Raw genomic sequence first — 12767 nt, forward strand, 5'->3', positions numbered from 1 at the left:
TGGGTATAACGCAACGGTTCAAGATAGCTCATATAACTACGTACCTGCAGCTGCAGAGCTCGCTGTTCTCCGGGCTGCGCTTCATCTGATTAATACAGGGATTCATGGAAAATGGGCAGTCTTCTGCGATTAAAGGCCGGCCTTACAATGCTTGCAGTCATTTCTACGATATGGAACTCACGATCAGGTGACGTGCAAAAACGTGGAACTTATTCATCACTTGAGAGAAAAAGGCCATATTATTTCTTTTCAGTGGACACCAGGCCACTGCAGTGTCATTGGAAATGACGCAGATAAGGCAGCTCAGACGTCAAACCGAGAAGACCTCTGCGTCCCCAGTTATCTGTCAAGGAGAGACGCTGCGAGACAGCTTTGGATTCTAGCACGCACATTCTCGTTAGCTGAGTGGAATACCGCACATACAAGGCGCACATGACTGTATAGACTAGACCCTTCAGTGCCACTTGGACATCCGCCCGAACTGCACTGACAGTCTCTTCTGTGTCCGTTGTGGTTGGGAGTTGCCTTCACGAAAGCTTACTCAGCACTAATAGGAATGGCTGACAAAATTGCACGTGATGTCTGTGGCTGCGAGAACAATATTGACCACCTATTGTGCCACTGCCCTCAATTTGCTCAAACACAAGCACTACTCAAGCACAAACACAATGTATTTCCAACGCATTGACGAAACTACATGATCGTAATCTGAATGAACAGACAAATCGAGGCCACCGTCCCCATCGATCATCGGCTAAGAAGACAGTGATCATACTTTTGTGCTTTCTGAGAACGATTGGCCTGTGCGAGCGCCTTTGACTCCGTAGTGCTGTCCGTGCATGTCTCTCTCTTTCTCTCTACCCCTCTCTCTCTTTCTCTCTCTCCATTCTTTCTATTCCCCTTCCCCCTTCCCTAAGCCTACGATAGCCAGCCAGACTCTTGACTGGTTAACATTCGTGCCTTCTTTTTTTTAGCTCTCTCTCTCTCTTTCTCTCTCTCCCTCTCAAAGCACTGCCAATAACAAAGTACGAAAGAATGCCTGCCAAACGGCTAGAGTGAGTCAATCGGTTGCGCGCTGGCGCGCGTCTCTTGTTGGATTAAACCGCCATTCATCGCGACGTGCGGTAAACACAAGGCACGCCGCGCTGGCGTGCATTTCCGCGCGCCAGCATGCATACGTGTACTTTGTTTTTTAGATGGACTTCACACGCCCTGAGTGCACCTGGCTCCAAAAACGACGAAGCCAAGTGAACGCACCATCACGCTCTATCCAATCAGCTCCGCAGCACTGTAAAATAAGTTACACCCTCATTAGTGAATAAGGGTCCAAATTATTTTACAGCATGCCAGAGCCCGGACAGCGTTTCTGCCTTGCGCTCTGGCATGAGTGGTTATGCGCACACACAATAGCTTTCCCGTTGAGAAGCTGCGTACACACCACAACCCGGTGCGTGAATATACTGGTCGGAGTGGAACGGATATCAAACGTCATGCTAAATATACATTATCTTTTCAATCATGGGTCACCGACAATTACGCCGACGCTTTTTTTTTCCGTCGGTCTCATCTCGCGCACCACTGACGTACGGCGCCGGCAACGCCAATTAACACTGGTAACATGGTTGCTGAATCGCTCAACCGGTAACATCGCGCCGGTTTGCGCTCGTGGTAACCCTGGTGGAAGACGGAGTTGCAGACGTGGATCCAACCTGTGGAGACGTGCGTTCGTGAATTCACTGGTGTTCCACACTTCTGTGCCACCTGTGGCTCGGCGTGGCATTCATGAACTCCTATTCCTTCCGCATTGGAATGACCGACAGCCGTGCTTGCGACACCTGCGGCTACGAGGTGACGATCGAGAGAGAGGCTCCTCTGTGACTGTCCCCGTTACAATTTACCAAGAAAAGTGCTCGTGACCGCGTTCAAAAAACTGGTCAATCGCTCCTTCCCAGAAGAAAAAGTTCTAGGACACTGGTCCAGATGGGTTTCGGCACTAAAGGCCTTAAGGGCTCTGCTGAAGTTTTTAAGCACATGCGAATTGTGCGAACGTCTTTGAAGGCTGTCGCGCGTAGCGTCGCGTTACTGTGTGAATTTTTGCTTCTTTTTTTTCTCCTTCTTCTTTCTCGTTTTATTCCCTTCAGCCCTTTCCTCAGCCCAGGGTAGCCAGCCGGTACTTACACTGGCTAACCTCCCTGTCTCTCTCTCTCTCGCGCGCCGGCGTTGTGAGGCGCCTGGTTTCTGCCAGGGAGCTGTTCCTGCCGCGCAGAAGTGGTCTCGCATGGTGCGCAATGCCATGTCACCGCCGCGCAAATACCGTGCGAGGAACTTAAGCGCGACGCTAAACCCTGCTATTTACTTGCAATGCTTCGCCTTCTGGCAAAACGGCCAATGTCGGGAAGATACTATATAGGCGCAATTATGTTGATACGTTCACCCTCTCGAGTAAGAAAGCGCAGAAGCAGTCGTTTTCGCGTTAACCCCTTTTCTGCCATGACAAATCTAGACTTTTTCATATTGCGGAATTTTATTTGACCCTGCATACTTAGCGCCAAATTTTTTTTTCAAAAAATGCGATACCAGAAATGCACATTGTATTTTTCTGGCCTTGACGAAAAAAGAATAGACAGGTCATTGTGCATTATTTATTTGTCAAAATAACAAAAAGCTGCACATAAACAGGTGGACGAAAATTGCGGAAAGTTCACGACGAGTTTACTCGTAATCGGCGCTTAATTGATTAAATTCAACAATGCAATGTCAAAGTGCTTTCTTTACGTTCGCTAATTTCGCACGTATTACGGTCAATGCAGGCTGACTGAAGTTGACAGCAAAACGAGGTTTGGAGGCTTTTTTTTTTTGACAACATGCTTTTTGCGCCTCTCTCTCATCCCTTTGTTCGTTTACTACAGGGAGAGTGGATAGGTACTGACGTCAACGAACGCCCGCCGCTACGCTGAGATATCGCATTATCCGTGACGTCATGAGTGGAAGTACTGCCTTAAACGATCGATTGGCAAGTATACCAGTCCGTTGGAAAGGTCAGCCGGAGCGCAAGTACGTCCGCCGGCGTTGCCTAGAAGAATGTCACGCATACTTCGCAGCGGGCACAAAATGAACCGCCCGGACGACGCCGGGTGACATGGGCAGTGCGGCTGCTCTTTATATGCGTGCGCCTCTTTGAGTCTTCTCACCGAGGGGAGGGACTCCATTAAGGAGCGGTCCCGTAGAGATACATATATTGTCCCCACGCGACCTACCCTCCCCCCCCCCTCCACCCCTCTGTGTCCACATCGCGGGCCGAGCCACGTACGGGGAGTGTCTTCGGAGGATGTGCGACGGGGCCAAGTCTTGGCCGAATCAATTATGCAGGCTGGCTTGGAGGACGTGGACGATGCCCCGCCAGTGCGCGTTGTTTGTTCCTTTGCTTTATTCGCCAAGTCTTAGGGGCCGTTCGCTCCGCTCATCGTGGTTGATGGTGACCAGCAGGAGTGATTCTGCCGAGCAGGCGAAAAGATTCTGCTCACGAAAGCAACCGCTGGAGATCCAAGGCCTAAGCGTTTCTCGGAGCTCGTCCGAGAGCAAAGGGCAGTGTAAACGGGGAGGGAGACAAGATCGTACCGGTACCTTGTTGTCATGACCCCCCCTCCTGTTCTCCGCGGTAATCGTTTATTCCGAACGATCATTATCCGCCTCTATCTTTGTCTGCATTATACTGCACTCAGTGCGTGTATGAGAGACATGCGCCCAATGCTCTGATGGCAGGAGAAACGAGCCCGAGAGTGGCGGAGAGGTGTGTGGAGTGATGAGCATAGAAAATCAGAGGTTAGCTGGTTGGGCAACCTTACCGCAGGACACGTATATAGTTGGACATCATATGGAGTGAGGTTATTTGTATAGCCGCAGGGAGCTTTCATTTGCCTGATGATAGTGAGCTTGATCACGGCTCGGCTGTGGACGCGTTGAAAGCGTGGGTGCCGCATGCAGGTGCTGATATAGACTCGTGCACAGGCATATTGACGTGTGTTGTCGTGCTACACGAAAGACAGAGAGAGAAAGAAAGCTAGAGAGAAAGAGAGAAAGACAGACATGCTTCAATGCTCACACAAAGGGAGCAATGCACATCAGTACAAACAATAAAATATGCAGAAACGGGCTATGAAAACGAATCTGTAGCCCACGTGCACCCAGACATCATATAAACACGAAGAGAGGACCTGCTCACATGTTGCCGACTTGGATATGCGAGCTCACAGAAGCTTCTTGCTTGTACTGTTCCGAATTATCGTAACTGTCAACACGCAGTTAAAACAAAAGATGTGTCAATTGCTCGTTAACTATTTCACAGCGAAAAGAAGGAGAAAAAGACAATCACTTGAAAAGCGGCTTTGGTAGCCAACTCGTATAGTGAGCGAGACTGACGTAAACAAGTCAGAAACAAGGAATGACACCGAAACACACAGAAGATATGGATGAATGAATACAGATAAAACACAGAACTATCGCAGAAGTGCATTGATAGGCAGACTCCTGTTGGCCAACGCCACGAAGGCAAACAGTGATTAATTTTGTCTCGTGCATCATGCTCGAAAGGCTGCGAGCCCTCCAACTTCCGTTCTTCCCTTCTATTTCCCAGACGTCATCAATTTCTACCGATGGAAACCAATTGAGACGCACGCCACCTCATATTTCTTGATATCGCAAACAAATATCAAAGTTTGAAAGACTTGTTCTTCATGCCCTGCTGAATCTAACGGTTGAATGTGTTTAAGATTCACATCGATCCTAAGAAAGGTGTCCTAGTGAATGGACTTCCGCGATCGGTTGAGTGGTTACTTCCTCGTTTTATTTAGCATTGTATATGCCTATTATTGCTTCAAATAAGTCGTTTTGAATTCGATTTAGTTAAAGACTGCTGAAGAGTATCTGCTGACGAAAAAAACTGTCTGTGCATATCAACACCGTTGCGAACGATTAAAAAGTTCTACAATGACAAGTCTCGAGTGTGCTTCCGCAATATTTTGCCAGATCATCATCTGGAGCAATTTATGCTTTCGGTCTGTATTCGCCGATCTTCATTAAATCTTTACGCCATCTTTCTCCCGTTGCGAGAGATGATGATGATGATGAGACGGGGTTTTATGGCGCAAGGGCCAAGTATGGCCAAAGAGCGCCAAGCTAGACGAGAGAGCCCTACGCAATATTTTGCTCGCTGAAAGTGGGTACCACGTACCTCGTCCTTCCGATTTTGTATTGTTCCATTTATTTGTTGGATCATACCACTAATATCCCTCACCCGACTCCATCATAAACAATTAGGCATATCAATAACCCAGTTAAGTTAGACTAACTCATGCTAACTCGCGATACGCCATGCTATCCCACAACATTGATCTCAGTCCTACAGCCAATCGAGAGGGCAGCGACTGAAGACGCTGCGCATTCCCGTGCATTAAATTTAGAAGCAGGAAACTGCACTTAGGACGCTCTGTGCATGAGTTACAATAACGGGGACTGGACAGTCAGAAAACGAGAGTACGCTCGGGAAGCGGAAGTGGATGCAATGTAAGAAAGGGACACAGAGCGACCAATTGCCGGTCGTAACAGACTATACTTCTTCGCCCAAGGCCAATAGATGCAACAAAAAGAAAAAAAAAGAAAGGAAAACATTCGTCCGGGTGACCGGGCTCCTCTTTTCTCAAATGTCAGGGACGGCTGATGCAGAGAACACATGCGCAATGCGGAGATTACGGACGGCAGCAAGCGAAAAAAAAGAAAACAAGCGTGGGAATAAAAATAAAGATAAATCAGGTGCGTAAAGAAGAGCAAAACTTTGTCTTCGGGTAAAAGAAAACGAACTTGGCCGGCGGCGCGACATGCGATAGCGCCTTCCGTTTCCGGTAGCGTCTCACTCTTGCATTTCTTATTTCGTTTTTCTTCACCCCTTCGCAATCTTAGCGACTACCTCGAGAAAAGACATTATTAAAAAAAAGCGGGCACCTATGGAAGGATTGCCTCTAATGGAGATGGACGGCAGCTAGTCTCGGAGTCAGATCCCCGGGGGATTTGGGCACAAGCGCTCGAGCTAGAAGGAAGGAGGCGTCGCGCTGTTCTAGCCTGGTACACTTTATACTTGAGCGTGGATGAGTGCGATTCAGGACAGTCGCAGCAAGATCCTTCACGTTGTTTTCTTTGAGGAGACTTGGAACAAAATAAAGAGAGTGAGGGAAGCACGCTATCAAAAGAAAATTATGTTTGTGCGGGAACATAGTAACGCTTTCGTGCTTATTTTGTAGTCGCTCTAATTTGCCTTGCATTTGCTGTTTTGTGCAGTGTGGAAGCTCTCAGGAAAATTGAACCATGCATGTTTAATGTTAAGGGTAATATCACAATGTGTTGCGTATAATGTGAGGCGCGCCTTGTAATGCAAAGGATGGGCCCGGCTAATCTTATTAGGACGTGAATGAAAAACCAAAAGAAACTGTGGAGCCAATTTCGTACTGTACAACATTTCCAGCGTGCTGGCAACTGTTCGACAAAAAAACAGAAATAAAAGGTAAACCTCCGTTTATACACGAAGTTCAAATCCCGGAGAAAAACTGCGACGAAAACCCACAATTGTCGCGCTGTATACATATGGAACCACAGACTGTGCGACACGTGATCCGCGCCTAGATAAGGGCGCGAATTAGTGGACGCATTGTTTGAGAAATTTACTGAATGGCGTTGCCAGAGTCAAATTTATTGGCTTCAACTTCAAGCTTGCATCGCCTCGATTCTTGGGGAAAGTCGAAGGCGTCTTTATAACTTTTGCTATGAACTTATTTTCTTCGCCCGGCTCTTTTAATGTATTTAGCTCACATTTATTGACCTATTAAATATAGAACTGCGACAACTTTTGTTAGAATACAACGCGGTGCATACATGGTATGTTCCCGTGTGAACCACAGGAATCGTGCCATTTCTGACATGCTAAGGCATCAGCATAGGAAAACAAAGGACGCAAAGACCCAAAGCAAGGACGTTAAGCCTCCCTGCGCTGCTGCCTTAGTATGTCGAACCAACTATAGTCAATCAACTCGTGCTCAGTATTTCTGGCAACTTGGCAATGATCGCTTAGAAAAAAATCGAAAACTGCAGCTTCCGAATTTGCTGTCTTCAGGTTAATTGTTGGCCCCTGGATCGTGCTTGCTTTTTCCGTTTTTTCTTGCGTGGCGTCTGACTTATGTTAGTACAAACTGAATGGTGTAGTGGCATAACGGCTGGCCCCTTTCACAACATTATTGCACGTAAAGCGATTGATGCAAACGCCTACTACGCACTAACTGTCCGCAGTACATAGCTTCAACTGATGCCACTAACTGTATAACAAGTTAACTAAGGCATAGAAGTCTTTTAAATTGTTTATTGGGCTAAGCCTCCTCCCCTCCCCCACTTTAGAAGAAGAAATAAAAAAGGAAAAGAACAAAGAAACAGCAGATTAGATACACATGTGCATTGCACAAGACAACGCGCACTTAGCATGATGATAATGCACCCTGTAAGCTTTTTTGTTTGTTTGTTTGTTTGTTTCTGCTAATTGAGGCGTTTTCTGTGTTTTTCGCACATATACATTTACCACGTCGAATAGAACACAGAGAGCCTATGCGTTCGGTCCGGCAAAGGACTGACTTTATTATTGCCACTTTATTTTGCGTTATTCCTCTACAATGCAAATGCTATTGGTTTTACGGCATCTTACTACATAATAAGCATCATGGACGGGGAAACCATGGCAATATAAGCTTAGGTAGATGACTTGCCTTTTGGAAAGATGACTTACCTGAAGTAGCTCTTTCGTAATTTGTGATGTACTATGTCTGCACATCGCACACAATGTGCTGAAGCTTTCACCACGCTGTTCTTTCATTTTCACTTGTGTCAACGCAGCAGTTTACTTCAAATTATTTCGAGCAATTTATCCCGTCCCTTGCTCCGATGAACAGAAAGCAGAAAGAGAGATTCACTGTTCGCACTCCATCTACTGCTTCTTAACTTATCCCAACTCAGCCGCGTCTCGAAACCCTCGATAAAGTTCGGTCGAGATGTCCTATCTTATTAAACTGCGTGCCCGAGCAAATTCAATCTCTGATGCAAGGTCTTGAAGGGTTTCTTGCAGGCCAGCCTCGACAAGGAAGGAACAACATCCGAGGCAGAGTAATGCTCGGACGTAATGCAATGTGAAGCGTCACAGTAACCAAGTAAAGGCGTCAATGCCAAAGTAATGACTATACTGCCGCATTGGTCCTAGTATCGCAGAAAGCAATCATGCGGGCCCGATTTGTTATTTTAGCTTCTAGATCCTCGGTGATCCGCTCTACTAGACGAAATATACGAGGCTGGTAGAAGAAGAAATATACACAGGCAGCAAGGAAGAAAAGATCGACGCAGAGAAGTAATTTTAACTATGGAGGCGATTTCGAAGCGAAGTGCAGAAAAAACGAAAAGACAGACACACAATGTATTGCAGACGAATGAAAGTAGCAGCAACTGTCGCAACGGCACAACTTAGAAGTTCTGGCGCTGCTTTATTGAAGTCGTGAAGTCTGGTGCAGAAGAGGTTAAAGACAGAAACTTCCCCACTGCGTTACCGAACAAGAAGCTCCACGTAGGATGTTAGATCAATTTGATGAGTTCAGTGGTGCTTAGGAACACTTCTCGTCCTGAAGATAAAAATTAAAATAAAAGAAAGGCATTAAAAAAGAGAGAACTCTAACTGCACGATGCGGTCGATACATTGACGCCATGTTGATCTAGTATTTCGCCCTCACAAGAAAGGCATTACATGCTGTGTGGGTTTGTTTTTATTCTTGCAGCCTAACCTCAAAGTACCTACAGTGTGACGAATTCTAACTTCATTTTTCACTTCAACTTAGAGCTTAAGTGCAACATTAGGTTTTCAACTATTGGCTGCTTTTTCATTTGTCTCTGTCCATCAGTATTTTTTTGGGTAATTATCGTCACTTATGGCGCTTGATCTTAGACCACATAGAAGTGAAATGGCGCGGCCGCCAGCACGTTATCCCGATCTATCTATCTATCTATCTATCTATCTATCTATCTATCTATCTATCTATCTATCTATCTATCTATCTATCTATCTATCTATCTATCTATCTATCTATCTATCTATCTATCTATCTATCTATCTATCTATCTATCTATCTATCTATCTATCTATCTATCTATCTATCTATCTATCTATCTATCTATCTATCTATCTATCTATCTATCTATCTATCTATCTATCTATCTATCTATCTATCTATCTATCTATCTATCTATCTATCTATCTATCTATCTATCTATCTATCTATCTATCTATCTATCTATCTATCTATCTATCTATCTGTCTATCTATCTATATGTCTGTCGGTGAGACAGACAGACAGACAGACAGACAGACAGACAGACAGACGGTCAGTCTTGTCTGTTGTTCACTAAATTTAACATGATCTAGTCCTTTTCTCAATTTCCTCTGTAGCTTTCGCGCTCTCAGTGACGGCGTCGGGAACGTTTGTTGAATCACTAGCGAATCTTCGCTGAGTGTTTGTGAAACAGAATCGAAGCCAGAAAGTCGCAGGAATAAACCTCTGTGATGTAAGGATAAACCATAAGTTAAACTGAATATAATTCGGGACCCGCCGTATTGTTCAAGAAATATCGTCAAGCTTTGAAATTTTAGTTAATAATCTGATCGAGACCTTCGACCACCTTGTTCGCGCTCGCACAGATATGAGTGTCTGCTCGGTTATTCTCTTTACGCGTATGAATACAGGCAGGGCTGTCGGCGCCAGGTATTCTTAAAGGGGCAACACTCTTAAACATTACTGCATTGCGAGAAGCAAAAATATCGGAGACCAGACCAACATAAAAACAATACTCAAAAGGAAATTGTACCAAAGAAATTGGCCTAGCATAAATGGTGCAGTCTCACATGTCGGAAAAAAAAAATTAAATTCTGGGCTTTCACGTTCTGATTTTTAGTCACGCCGTAGTGAGGTACTCTTGATTACTTTTGACTACCTGGGGTTCTTTAACGCGCACCGAATCCTCGGTACCCGAGCGTTTATGCATTCCACCCCATCGAAATGCGGCTGCCGCCACGGGGATCGCACCCGCGACCCCGACCTCGGCAGCGCAACGCCATAGCCATGGGGTTATACCGTGAAGGGTAGCTGCAGAACAGCCCTCGCGCAGCAGATTAATATGTTGGGGAGATGTGTACTATCACAAGGGCTGTGACATTAAGTTTATATTTGGCTCTATATTGGTTTACGATTATACTGACATTCAGCACTACTCGCCCCGGAAGAGACGTGAGGTTTTCCGAGCGCACTTGCTCACGACACTAGCAGCATTGTGAAAACTGTTAAGCTGTCTGGTCAGTCTCAGTAAGTCTGACACCAGTCGGCGTCAGGGTGTACACAGATTTTGGCTTTCGTGAAGGAGGTCATGCACAGGCACATCGGAATGATCAAAGCTTTCAGGAGATTTCGAACCACTTTGAATATAGCCTATGGAATGTTGGAAGTTCTTCTGTAGGGTACACCAAACAATAAAGAACTTCGCACGATGATAAACTCTTCAAGAGACCAACTAACATCGAATAAGGAGCCAACGTTTCGACAAGGGGACATGTCTCCAGACCAGCAACTGATTTTATTATAACACAGGCGCCAAAATCACGTTTCTTGTTGTGTCTTCGATCGTACCCACGAGCATCGCGAACGAAGATTCTCTAGTCGCAGCGGATAATAATCCGGCGTGGACGCGTATAATTAGGAGTCTCACGGGCTACGCCGAAAAGGTGTCATATGATATAGCCAGTGGGGTGGCCAGCAACGCGGAGAGCGGGCGGTCAGAGCCATCCACAGTCGGGAAGACAAGGATCGTGCCAATTCAGAGTCGGCTCCCATTACGCGCGAAGATAAGGAAAACGTCGCGCGTCGGAGGAAGGTCTAGGGGAGTCGGGGGACGTAGACACGGCCATTACGGGGGCGGGTGGGCGTGTGGAGGGGGAGGAGGGCCGGTGAGAATGGTGGCCACCGAAGTGTGCCCGGACTACGCGAGCGGCCACCGGCGAGCCTCGAAAAAACAGAAGCAGAAGCACCAAGCGCTTTCACGACGTCGTTATGGGTGCGTGGCCCGCTGCTTCCCTCCAAAAACTTATTCTGCCGTTGCTGGCGACCAGCCTCGAGACACTACCTCGACATTCTTGCACGAAATGGGCGCCCGAAAGCGGAGAGGGTTGCGACGTGCCTCCATACCGAAGGCGCACGCACGCACGAGAGAGCGCAGTGGCACGCAGCGCGACATCCAAAGGAGACACCCTTATATATATATATATATATATATATATAAGACGACACCGCGTTTCCGTGCTGTGCTCCTTCTTCCTTCGCGTGCGTGGGCTTGGTGTTCTCGCCCTTGTCGCGTTGATGTCTCGGAGGGCCGGGGAATGTCGCGCTCGCGTCTGGTTGGCAGCTGTCATTTGACTCTTCCTCGAAAGTAATGGTTTGGAAGAAAACCGGCATCGCTGCGTCAATGCGAATACGGACGGTATTGTTCACGTTACCCCGATCCAAAAAAATCAACAAAAAAACAAAGAACACAGGGTGCAGGTAGAGACCAAGGAAATGCTGCATTACTTTACAACTGCGGACTTATTTCGCAGGCACACGCAAAACATAAAAAAAACAAAAACACAGATAAGGTGAAACATCGCGGTGCTTACCATGAGGCAATGTCGGCCAATCGCGGCAAAATAAAATAAACAAGGGCGGGAAAGGCTGGTAGGGATTTCGAAGTGCAGAGCAAGCAGAATATTTGGAAAACTGAAAGGTGAAAAAAATTACAAATACGGAAAAAGAAGGCATTGTTTTATTCATGAAGCTTAAGATCTCAAAACAAATCTTGGGCTATGAAGATTTGTTTCATAGTGCGTTCTCATATCTGGTTAACCGCCCTGCATTTCCTCTTCATTCTCTCTCTCTCTCTTGGGCTATGAGAGACGCCGTAGTCCACGACTCCGATTTAATTTTTGTCCACCTGTGTTTCCTCCGTAACGTGGATATGAATAAGTAAACGAGCGTTTTTGAATTTTGCCCCTATAAAAATGCGGCCGTCGCGGGCGGTAATCGACCCTGCGACCTTGTACTCAGCAGTAGAACGCCGTTGCGGCTACTGCGCCAACATGGGCGGTTTTAAAAGGAAGAGAAAGGACGAGAGCAAGTAAGGATGAGAAATCAAATGCAATAGACATTGTGAGTTACGAGAAAAACTTGATTGCCTATCCGAACCAGAGGCAGCTCACTGGAGCACATGACCCTTATTTAGCGATTTCACGCGCTACGATTTCCCGTGCCGTATTTCCCCTATAGTTGAAAGTATATAACTGCCTTCCTACGAGTCTTCTATTCCTCTGTTTCCTTATTTCGCGCTTGTAATGATATCTTACCTCCCGGCCCGACAAGCTGCCTTAGGTGTTATACGTATATTATGATTTAAATGGCATAGCGAAGGTATTGGTAATTGGCTGGGAACCAATGCAAGATTTACTATACGCTATCAATACTCCCTCATCTGCTCCGAAAGATCTGAGGTATTCGAGATAGCTTTTCAGTGAAGAACTACATTTGCAAGGTCAATTATCTCAGAAGTCGCGCTACCGTGCTACGCGTACACATTTCGGTGACCACACACATAGCTTGCAGCGACGACACAGCTAT

The sequence above is a fragment of the Dermacentor variabilis genome, chromosome 5 (genome assembly GCF_050947875.1).
Source record: "Dermacentor variabilis isolate Ectoservices chromosome 5, ASM5094787v1, whole genome shotgun sequence".
Classification (NCBI taxonomy): Eukaryota; Metazoa; Arthropoda; class Arachnida; order Ixodida; family Ixodidae; genus Dermacentor; species Dermacentor variabilis.